The following is a 13,386-nucleotide window of genomic DNA, read 5'->3' as shown; positions in this document are numbered from 1 at the left end:
GTGATTAAATTAAGAAAAAAAAAATCTGATCTTAAATAAAACATCGAATCAAAAATAAAATATTAATTACAATTTAGATATGAATAAGAGTAGAACTTTTTTAAAGATTGAAGATTAAAAATATTAAATTTGTATTAAGCATACATTCATTTAAATATAATCAACATATTTTTAATCTGTTATTTTAAACGTCAAAATAATTACATAGGAATTACTTATAACAGTACCATAATGTTTGATATTATTTTGTATATTTTACAAAAATATAATATTATCTTCATATTTTAAAAATAGGTTTTTATTTAACAAAATAGTGTTGTATAAAATATAAACCTAATTTGTATTTTATATGCAGTAAAATTAAGTATTCTTTTCTATTCTTTTAATGTTAAAAAACGTATAGAATTTTAAATAAAATACGGAGATGTTAATATTTACACTCATGGATAATATTGCAGTTTTATAATGAATATTGTCATATTGTCATTAAAGACGTTATCTTCTCAACCATTGGTTCTTTGCTTTGGGTTTTAAAATTGTTTTGAGCTAATATAGTGTAAATATTATTGAAAAATTGAAAATTATTAAATATGCTATTACCTATGATAACTTAATTATAATTATATTCCATATTAATTGGATTTATTACTCGTATATCAATATTATATTTTAAAGTTACATTACCTATTCAAATATTACTGTAAGAAATATCGTAAAATTGTTTATTGTTTAATTATTATAAACATTATACCAAATATACATTTAAAGAATATAATTAAGGCACTGATATAAATTAGCGTTGCATTTTGTATTAATCCTATAAGGTATAAAATAATCTTTATTAAATCATGTAAAGGAAAATAATGTGCTTATACTGTAATTTATGTTTTTTATGACTGCATTTAATATTTATGACAATTCGATCAGCCTTACTTTTATACAATATTTCGTAAGACTATAAAATTAAAAACTAGTTTTTCATGTTTAAGTTTATTTTTATTAGGATCTGTAACCTGCAGGTGTGAAATTGTATTTTAAATAATTACTATAATAATATATAATAGATAATCACAATTTAAAGTGAATTTAGTCAAATTATTATTCAATTGAGATACCTTTAGATGGCCATAGAAATATCCAACGTGTGTGAAATATTAATAAAATAAATATGAAAATAATAATGATTCTAATGAATACACCCGAAAATTTTAGTTAGACTGGCCTACATATAAACTTCGTGGATAACATCCATTATCTGTCTTATGTAGCATGCCCGAGATATTCGTAACACTGTCAATACATGGCTTCTGAATAAACAATGCATCTAGCCATTTCACTTGTCGCCTCCAAAAAATTATACGAACAATGATTATTATTTGTCCTGGTTTTTGACAAAATAGTATTATTAAGTACACCTACTGTTTAAGAATTAGTATTTACCGCGTTCAAAATTATTCTTTTGTTTTGAAATGTCTTATTCATTCTTGTTTCTGTATCGTGAATATGAATAGAGTAGTCTTGCACAAGTTCTCATTACCAGATGAATATTGTTGCATATGAATTTTGTCACATTTTGTTTTTAATATATTCTTGTGTTAAGTGCATGAATTCCTTTTTAAATTTTTGTTCTTAATTGGTTCAAATGTCCCATATTACCTGTAAGTTCACCAAAACTTGTACAATAGCAAAAAATAATAATAGCTCATAATTTATTTTATCGTAAACCTTAATCATCGGCTTAAATTTTGAGATATAATGAACCTATATTCTATTCATATTTATTAATCAAAATTAAAAAATAAACTAATAAATATAAGTTAAGAAAAAAATATTGTACGTTTGGATATCGTCTGAAAAATATATAACTAGACAGACTCTATCATAGAGTTAAAAAAAATAGTTTATATTAAAATAAAATTTAAATATCGTGGAAGGGGGGGGGGCTTTTATACAATTTGTATTATTCTTTGTATATGCTATGCATAATCTAACGTCTTTGAAATAGCTTCTTTAGTCCAAACTTCTAAACCTATGTCTCCATAAAAATGTAAAATTGTGTGTGGCAAAAATATATATATGTTCATGTAAAACCGATAATTTATACGAGCAAATACATTAGTCTATTGGTAAATCAAATTAATGTTAACGATAATGTCTTAAGACAATGGTTATAATAAAATAAATACAATAAGCCTTATTATCTCAGTATTGAGGTTCGGCGGGCTCGATGACCTGTAATTGTCAGTCTGACGAACTCAAGCTGGGGGGATATGAAAAAAGCACTTAATTCGTTTGGAAATCGGTTCTAAAATATATGTTTAAGTCCGAAACAAAACCTCTTTGTATATACAGTATATACACAGAAGAAGATATGAGATGGATTATTTAAAAATGAACATGTGCCTCATCGAGATTTTTAAGTTCGTAAAATCACTATAAACCTATAGACTATAAACCTATAACACAAAATTATTTAGGCGTTTAAGAAGAGGACTTGAGGGAGGCTATAATTTTGATTATTTATAATAATTTGTAAAATAATTACTCCCATGATATTATATAATACCTAGTATAATTATTAAATATCTTAAGAGGTTTATTAATTATTATTGTGTTTACTAGTATAAATTGTATGCCTTAATTGTATGAGCAATCGATTTAATATTGCGCGTAAATTAGCTGTACAATACCGGGATTAAAGATTGAGCATTGGACAAAAAGTGTCATATTTCGTTTTTTTCTTAATTTAGAAAACGTATTTTACTCGCCATACTCGCCGATTATTCTATTGTTATTTTTCCAATCCAATTAACATTATTTGTGCGGTGGGAAACGGTAGCGCAACAACAATAACGTTACAATAATAATAATACTATTACTTACTCGCCTACTGTGACTTCACGACGATTATTGCCACCGTCGTCATTGTAATGAAATAGTTGTAAGTGTGAATTAATATTATGTATTTATTTATATGTATGTTGTATGTAGTATGTATAAGACAATATCTCATATAAATAATACCGTTGTCCGTTACCTGCGGCCACTATAAATTATGTGTATCGACACTGCAGTGGCAGCAAACAATGTTATTACTTGGGAAAATAAATCGATTATTGACCTTATTATTATTTAATCGAATACGAAATCATCTACCTGTATGCCTCCGCGTGCACACCGTCGGATCAAGAACGCGATTGCCGTTTGCGCTGCTGTCATGTCGCGACCCTTTCGACCAGTTTTTGTTGTTTTTTTTTTTTTTTAGCCCGGAGTCAACGCAGAGTGAATGGTTGTTTAGTAATATCTATTATAAATGTGTGTAGTATTTACGTATAAGCAGTCTTGTGTTATAATATGCTTAACCTGGGTAATGAGTATTATATTAATATTATAATAGTCGAATTCTCTGAGAACGCGCGTTCCAGATTTCTCAACGATCATCGTTATTTTGTTTAGTCTTCTCCGTCTCCAAATCTTCATTTCCAAGTACTCATCTTGCTTAAGTATACATTATTATTTATAAATTTTTACTGGATAGATAGTATATTATATTTCCATGAAAGCAGAGGGTGCTATAAAAACCGAATGTATCATGGTCAATATGTAACTGCAGTTTATCTGCGTCGTCAGCTTCAAAAGTGGTGAGAATTGTAGTTATATAATATTTCAGCTTGAATTATTGTTCAGGTATTTTTTAGGTTGTGTTTAGCTTTTGTTTAATAATTTTAAATTATATAAATCAATTTGGAGTGTGTTAAAACATTTTTATTAAGAAATCTACCAATAATAGGCACACTAAGAGACCTTCATTTCGAAGTAAGTGTATGTAAACTGTTATTTTTACCGCAGTGATTCGTATACATAATAATATGATATAGCGGTTATATATTACTATCAAAATTACCGAATGGACTTTTTCTCGAAAGTCTGTACACCCAAAATCTTTTTTCCTGAACGCCTTTTTTCCGACGGTTATTGTTTCCGAAATAAAAAATGTACAGCGTTGGTTCTTGTACAAAAATTGTTTAATAATTGCTGTATTGTCTATTGTTACATCAAACTGTATACTTACTATGATTACATTTCTTGCTTGACTTAATATTAAAATATTAGTTATAGATATTAAGTATTTTTTTACTTAAGAATTAACTAATTTTTATAATTGCGAAATTAAAGATCGATATACCTTTATATTTTATTGTGTGATTATTATTCATCGAATATTTTCCGCTTGGGTTTTTAATTTTGATACGATTGCTGTGTTTAAGAAATAATTTTATGTAAGCATACACTGCTGTATAATGTTAATGTATAAAGCGGGTGTCACCATTATGAATAGGTCAAACGATTGCAGTCATATCAAAATGTATAGAAAATATTAATTTAAGATTTAATATTATACAATTATTATCATTATATTAATAAAAATAATCTGATACTGTCAATAACATAATCATTGCTATTACAATAAATTATATGAATAATGATGCGTGCAATTGATGATTTAAAATAATGTTTTCACGGCTGATATATCTGAATGAATGAATGTATGTATGCTTGTATATATGTACTATGTAATGTAAATGATTATAGGTTAAGATTTAATTATTTGGTTCAGTAGTTTTTAATATACGCATTTTATTGTTTTTTCGAGTACGACGTAGTATTCTTGTATGATTTAAGTTTAAATTAGGATTCTTTAAAACTTATCTTGTCTTGGAAATTAAAACAATGTTTTGGAAAAATTTGCTAAACCTTATTTAAATTAATTACATAATGTTTCTATTTATTTATACTATCAAATATTTCTTGTTTGATAGTAATATAATATTATGGCTTTGCAAATAACTTTATACTATATTAATATTACTTTCAAATTTAATGTCAAATAACTAGAATTTTGATTCTGAGCCGAGTGATGTATGTATTGGTTTTACAAAAGAAGTGTTTTTTTTTTTTATTGTGTCGATCTACATCTTTTAGAGCAGTAATAAATATGCTTAAATTTTCAACTTTAAGAATGTTTTTTGTCACCATTATTTATTGAATTAATGTCACCAAATATTTATTTTAGCACTTTCTATATATATATTTATTTTTGGATTTATGATAGGTACGTTTATAATTTAATGATTAAGTAGTGCTTGGATTTATGTGAATTTGTTTATATTTTCGGTCTATCGTTTTCATGCTAAGTATACACTAAATATTATGTGCCATAAAAGTGATTAAAAATACTATTATTTATGTGCGTATTTGAACATTTTACAATTTTAAGAGGATATTTTATAAGTTTATAAAGTCTTAATGAAATATTTCACTATTTATTGTATCTATAAAAACTACGTATAATTTCATAAAAATAAAAAAAAAGATTTTAATAAAAATTGGACTATTCTGTAGAATCGAAAAAATTTAAATTTAAAGTTTACCTTACTTAAAACTCAATTATCATTTTATACCATATTATTTTCTGTTTTTACTTAATATAATTTTTGTTACAAGTTATTATTTTATCAATAACGTTTTATTTATTCAGAAATGATAAGTGTATAACAATAAATTAATAAATAAATATTGCTGTTACTTGTTTCATATTAAAACCAAATTATACTTAAAAAAATAACATGGTTTTTATTAGCATGTTATATCATTTGTCTATTTTTCTATTTTTGTGTCATAAACACATTTTGTAACTTTTTAGTACGTTAAAATCCGAATAGGTATAAATTAATTAAAATAATATATGTGATACAATATTAGGTATAATAATTATTAAAATAATACATGTAATTTTGTTTTATTAAGAATTTAATAAGAATACAGTACCTACCTCCATTGATTATAAATAAAATTGTATTCTTCAAGTAAATAAATAAGTTTTAATAATAAATTATAAAATATTAGCCAACACACCCTTTCCGTTCAGAATCGTTTTTCATTCGCAATGATTTATTATTGGTTCAAATTATATGTTTAGGATACATTATGTCATTATTTAGGTATTTACTTTAAGTTATGCGTCTAAAATATAAACAATAAATATTTTTATATCTTTAAATTGCGCAAAAATAATAAATTAATGTAGTATAATAATTTATGTAAACGGTGGTGGTCTATATTCAACAATATCATAAATTAATATAATATGTTTCAAGAGAAAAATAAAAAAATTATATACGAACAGTCAATGATATCAAATGTTTTATTTATATACCTACCGTTAAATAATAATGCCTCGGTGTTATTATGATATATAAGGTTATGTCTGTTATACGGACGGTGTAATATGTAGTGTGTACGTTCAATTTTTTATATCGTCTAATATGTATTAAACATATTATACATACATACATATGCCAGTCAGTGATTTTGAACTATTAAACTAAATCCGTTATCGTATATAGGCATTTTTTTATTGAGGTTTTACTATCAAATTATTACTTTATACTTTATTATTAATTATAACTCATATAACGTTTCATTAATACATAATTGAACATTTTATCATACACCACAGATTATGTTGTGTTTCATTTTTCGTTTTATGAATGAATCTCAATCTTCTCTTGAATTTAACTTTAAAATATAAGAGTGTAATATTTAACTATTGTGATTACCAGTTGATAATTGTTGGTTATATTTTTTCAATTAAATTTCAATAAATTATGTATAGTATAATGTTTATTTTAAATAACCTTACTTAAATATGATAACACAAGCACTTTAACTGTGTTATTATCATGGTAAACACAAAATTATAACTCATAGAAAATATACAGGACATTATATTTCTAACAAACATCTTCAAAATTATTTTAATACTAGATTCGTAAATATTTCTTCAGCGAATCGAGTACAAGGCGTACAGCCTAGATTAATTCAATTAAAATGTATTCGACGTGAGCATTAAACTGCATTTAATAATTTTATTCATTGTTAACGGAATGCCTGTTGAATATAATATAATAAAACGCTTATTTAAGTTATTGGTAATCGATCCGTTTTATTGTTTAGTAAACGTTATACCTGGTATGTTAAGTTAAACGGTGTACAAATTAAATTCTAAAGGAATATAAAATAAATATGAAAATAATATATAGTATGCAATTTAGATTAATCGATTTATTTTAATTTGTTCATTGATATAAATGATTGTTTTGGAATTATTTTAAGATTACCACTGCCAATTAATTTGTCTATAATTCGATGTGTTTCAAATTTATTATTTTTTGTATAGAATTGAAGTTAAGGCTAAATAATGATTGACTGCAGATTTAAACTGTTTTTTTTTTTTGTCATCTTCAGGTTGACTTCAAGTACATGAAAATTTACGCTATCTTCTACTTCTTTTCTATATAAATTTAATTTAGTTAAACATTAATAATTTGTTTTTTTTTTATTATTATTTATTTTTATGTTTCATATGCATATTATTATTTACAAATGTAACGAACTCTGGTTTCTGTTTTGGAAATACATTACGAGGTACATATTAGACATTTATCTGGATATAATTGTGTGTTACCTAGAAGTTAAGTTACTTGTAATTCTTAAGTAATATTTTGAATTGATAATTCTACTATTGATATCGTTTATAAATATTTTTATACAAAAGAAGAATTAATTTTGAATTGTAACATATAAAAAAAATACTTTAGTGCTGTGTGTCAGACACCCTGATGTGAGATAGTGATTGAATCAATTAAAAACAGAAGATTTTATAGGAATCTATAATAGGCGTATTTTAGGAGATCAACATAATGATATCTATGGTAATCATTTATAGATATAATATATATATTTATTATGTATACGTATTCTGAGAACTATAATGACAGTATTTATTTATTTATTATGAATTAAACGGGCGAGCCCAATTACAATAAAGTATAATATGGTATATAAAAATAAAATTACTGAAAGAATAATTATACAGAGTGGTTGTTGTGGAAGTACAATAAGTTACGTGACTTTCACTCATGATTTAGATATAAATTAAACAAAAAAACAGAATTATAAATAAAAATATCAATATTAAAATTATTTTAATGTCACATGTGTCTAATTAAAGGAGAGTTATTACTATTTTATAGAGTTCGCTGGAATGGCACATAAAAAATATCATCCTATCTGGTCGCATGACCAGGAATTAAAAATGTTAAATTTGATAATAGATTAGGACATTAAATATAGCCATTCAATAGTATACGTATTATTATGTATTTATATTTTTTATCAAGACTTGCTTATTTAAACCTTAAAAAATGTATTTAATTTAAAAAAAAAGTCGTTGAATGTTTTAATTTAATTAAAAATGTAATTAATTCATTACATTTTTAAAATTATATGTTTTTATTTAAATAATTGATTGTACATTCATTTTGATTTACCCAATCATTGATATTTATAATTAGATAATGTCTTCAAAGGTTTTCCTTGTCGAAAAGAAGTTTTAGTGAATTCTTATATAAAGTAAAATCGATTATCACGTATCCTCTCTTTACTCTTAGACGGTCACTGGAAGAAGGTACTTTTCCAGTTATATTCTTAAGCTGAGCGCTGTTACTCCAATTTCAATATCTGGTAGTTTATCCAACGTTTCAAATTCTAGACCTATTTTTATACAATCCCATTTTTCTAAATTATTTGAATCACATTCTTAAGTACATACAACCACCTGTAGAATTTTGACGGGAGAACAACATAGATTATTTCTACCTGGTTCTATTTTTTTATGCAATCTTGTTTTCACTTCGTCTGTTTTTTATGTGTTAAAAAAATAATGCTCAGGTAGACGTAATTTTCACTGACTAAAGGCTTATAATTCAGTGAATTACGATGTCTTAATTTAAATAGGTACTTAATGCGTTAGGGTTTGGTAAGCCTCTTGTATCATAGTTTAAGTCATTTCTCAATTCTAGATATTCTAGAGTCAAAGTGTTTATGGGTAGTATAGTTCTGATATTAAACTATCTCGTATGTTGGAGATCGTTGTTGAATTAGGTTTTAAATTTAATATTTGCCTTACTTTCGGACCTCATATCAATATGTTATTATGCTGTAATGATAACAGAATACTGGGATTTATAAAAAGAGTCGCTCAGAATTTTAAACTTATCTTTATATTTAAAAACTTTATATTTTGCATTCGTACGTTCGATTTTAAAAGACGGTAAAGGTTCGTTAAAATCCTTATACCTCTAGCCACTCTTTTTTGACTGAAATTGTTCAACGAAAGTTCCTGAGTTCATTGTTTTATTATCCATATTTAACGTCTACCGCATGATTAGACCTGTTTCTAACGCACTCGAAATTGAAACTTTTGCAAAACGCAGATAATCAATTCTTTCTATGTTTCTGTCTGTACTTCTAATTATTCATCTAATTAACCTAATAAAATACTATTATTTTTTGTCAATGTATATGCACCTAAACTTAGTTAACATAGGACCTATATCTATAGGTACCTACTGAATATTATTAATCCAATTCATTAAAAAAGTTATTTTACTTTTTATATATAATGTACGTATGCTATGTAATATATTTGCTTATAAAATAATTGTTATCTTTGTTGTTATTTTTAATATTTTATATACATATTTTTCTTTATCCAAAGAGCTTAACCCGTAAAATAATATAAATAAATAAATATTAGTTTCCATACATTATCAACGTTGAAACTTAGAAAAAAATGCAACGTATTGTTAAACAAAATAAATAATTTATTTGATTTTTAATCAAGTAAGTATGGTAATTGAAATGAAATAAGTCTGAATTTTTAAAACTTCAAAAATTTTCGTTAAATAGGAAAATGATAAAAATGTAACTCAGTAGTAAGTAATAAGTTGGTGAATAATTAAGCAGGCTTTAACATAAAATATTATTGGAAGAGATCTAATATCACACCCAAGCGGTATAACGATTTGAATCCACAAAAACGTTGGCGTGAACAGTTCCAAAATTTCTATTTTTTAACTTTTCTCCAAAACTATATTATAGCTAAAAATTTGATGGATAGCTCATTAAAAAGAGATTATCAAGTAGATATAAAATGTACGAATATAAAAATTTAAAAAAAATTATTTAATTTTTCACAGTTAAAAAAATAGTTATTTTTTGCTAGATTTTCATTTAGCGTAGTATATTATCGAAACTGGAGAATAGATTTTGTTATTTTTTCACATTGATTCACATTGGCTAGTAGAAGTGCTGTGAATATTTTCAGAACTTTATCTTCAATCGTTAACTCACTACAAAGCTATAAAGCTGAAAAACATAAAAAAATACCCAATAAAATGTGTTTTAATTTTTTTTGAAGCTCTGTAGTGAATTAACTATAAAAACAACATTTTTGCTTATTGCTGAATTCATTAGATATAGTTTATTATGTATAATATTATACTTTATACACTGTATAATAATATTCTTAATTTTATGATAACTTGCATACCTAACACCAACAAGTATATAATATGTAATAAGTATGCATGTGTAGGGGTCGATGCGTGAAGTTTGTGAACCATTATACTTTGAAATATTAACCTTTTTTCGTTCGATATGTTTTTATAAGATCACAATATTCTATTATCGTATATGATCAGTCAGTAAAGTAGTGTAATACTATTTATTATTATCATTATTATTATTATTATTATTTGCTCTCTTGCTTTTTTTACAATATTTTTTAAATTGAATGTTTTAAGATAAATTATTATTTACTATATAACAAATTGAAAGTAGTTATATGAATAATAGGTTATAGTATAATATCATTATAAAAACATTAGATTAGAATATTTACAGTCGATTAATAATTGTATACCTAGTAAAATTAAATTTATCTTCAAATTCCAGCATTTTCCAAAAATTTCTGCGGGCGTCTTACTTGCAGACGTACAAACAAAAATGTCTGATGTGGAATATGACTAGGTTTGATTTTGGTATATACCAGGGATGGACAACTAGTGGCCCGCGAATCTTTTTTATCTGGCCCGCAATACATTATCAAATTACATCATACAATTTCAAAGTCAATCGTCTATACTCTATGCTACGTCTATGCCAAATTAAAATGCACATTTTGAATGACCTTTTTTTTTTGCTCTCTATACTCTGGCCTCTAAATTTTAATTTTCTAAAAATTGGCCCACTTTCAGTTGCCCATCTCTGGACTATATACTATTATTATGTAATAAATATATAATATTTAAGTTTGATCGTAGTCGTGAATAGGTAGTCTATCTTAATATCATTCGAAATTCACCATTAAATCAAGAGAAAGAAAAAAAAAAAAATAATTGACGTCGAAGGCCGAGATCCTTATATAGGAGTGGACATATATAGGTATACTTGACAGTTGACGGCGACGATGTTCCAAACTACACATTATATATGATGTATACCATGCACTCGTATATAAAATAATGAATGTTATCATGTATAATATTACGTTATTTGGTCGTAAATAAAATGTTTATATTGTGTATTTATTATGCTATTTTTTTTTCGGATAAATATATGCATGCTAATGATAAATTCTGCTAAGTGTACCTAGTTCACTAATTATTGAAAAGGTTAACATACAATGTAAAAATTGCGTTTGGCGTTTTCTTTGTCATATAATTATTCTTGTATTTTGTATAGTGCTTATTAAGATACTTTTAGTATAATAGATATAGGTACATTTTTAATAAATTCAGTTCTTCTATCATTTTAAAATGTCCGCTTAAACAGCAAATTATAGTAATAAATAATAACACTTATTATTTTAAATTGTGTTTTTAGTTTTTAGGCCAACTAGGTATAATAAATACATCATATTCATTATGCATATTATGTTTTATATGTAAGGTGGTTATTATTATATTAATCGCTGTTGCGTCAATGTAATACAGCGTTTAATATTTAAACCTATAAACCTCAATTTGTTTAAAAGTACCTGTTCAATAGTAATTATTATAATTACGTATTTAGATCTATTTTAGATTTTTAATGAAGCAAAAAATGTATTTATTTTACAATGGTGTGTTTTTTATGTATGTATACAGTGTACATTACACTTAGTTGACAAAACGCATCGAGTATGGTTTGTATAAAAAATTTGATCTAGTTTGTATTTTAGAAAAGTCAAAATGTCCAATGATTTTCAAAATAATCTGGAAAAACAAATAAAAATTTTTAAAAAAAAACTAGAATTTTATAAAAAATTTGTTTTTAACAAAATTGATTTTTTTTTTGTGTAACTTAAAAATAAACATATTTAGATAGTTGACATTTTTTTAGAATGTTTATGTTAAGGTTTTTTACACATGGTATAATTTTAAAAATGTTTCGACTTTTTGAGATTTGATGGATAATTTTAATTTTAATTTTTTTTTTTTTATAAGTGCCAATAAAAAGTTTATCACTCAGTAATAAATTACAATGCTTTTAAATTTAATAATAAGTTCATTTATCAATTAATAAATATCGAATATTTTAATCAAAATTATTTTATAAGTGTTTAAATTTAAAATTTCGATGAAATTCGTAAAATCTCAAAAGTTTTCAAATTACTTTGTCTGAAGTAATTCATAGCGATTTTTTTCTTTATTTCGACGATTTGAAAATTTAACACAAGATTCTTTCAAAGTTATTCAATTTACATTAAAAAAACTTTCTACTGGAAAGTCAAATAAATTTTTTTATAGTGGTTTGATGTTTAAAATCTTACATTGATTAACTGTTATTTTTATCTTCGTATAAATAACTTTTTCCCCTCAAATGATTTTTGTTTTGTTATTCTAACGTAAAAATTTTTGTGAATGAGAATACACATTTATCGCTGAGTTATAATTCTTTAAAATTTAATTTAAGATTTTACATAAGTTGTTATTATATCTATTATAAAAATCATAAATAGGCATAATATTGTTTATAATATGTATTTTAAGTTTAATATCTTACATTCTTTGCATTTTATATGCTTAGAACAGGGTGCGAAATTTATCTTTTATCATTGTGTAATGTGATTGAGCTTTGTATGACTTATACAGTTGTACCACGTATATAATTATAGTATTATAGTATTAATTAATACTAATTTATATATATACATGAGCGTAACTTGGACATTTTTTATGGTGGGGGAACTTTATTTTATATAAATATACCGTTTACTTAAAGATACTTAGAGTTTAAATATGCTTAATCAGTGGAAACTGGAAAGCATAACTTAATAATATTATCCAAACTAAATCTTTATTGTAGTATGTAAAATTAAGATGATGGTTTATTTAATTAAAACATTCTGCATTTCTATTTTCTGCCTATTACTTTATTTTTACATAAATCTTATCGTATAAATCCCCATGGATATCATGGTGGTTTTAAATTATATAT

At 24.6% G+C, this 13,386-nt stretch overlaps 1 protein-coding gene across 1 annotated transcript in view; it reads left to right on the top strand.

Moving 5' to 3' along the window:
- LOC113554858 (triple functional domain protein-like) overlaps positions 1–13,386 on the top strand; it is a 115,498-nt gene that overhangs the window by 34,633 nt on the left and 67,479 nt on the right.

The sequence above is a fragment of the Rhopalosiphum maidis genome, chromosome 2 (assembly GCF_003676215.2).
Source record: "Rhopalosiphum maidis isolate BTI-1 chromosome 2, ASM367621v3, whole genome shotgun sequence".
Lineage (NCBI taxonomy): Eukaryota > Metazoa > Arthropoda > Insecta > Hemiptera > Aphididae > Rhopalosiphum > Rhopalosiphum maidis.
Note: the sequence above shows the minus strand (reverse complement) of the source record. Positions and strands in the feature narration are given on the sequence as shown.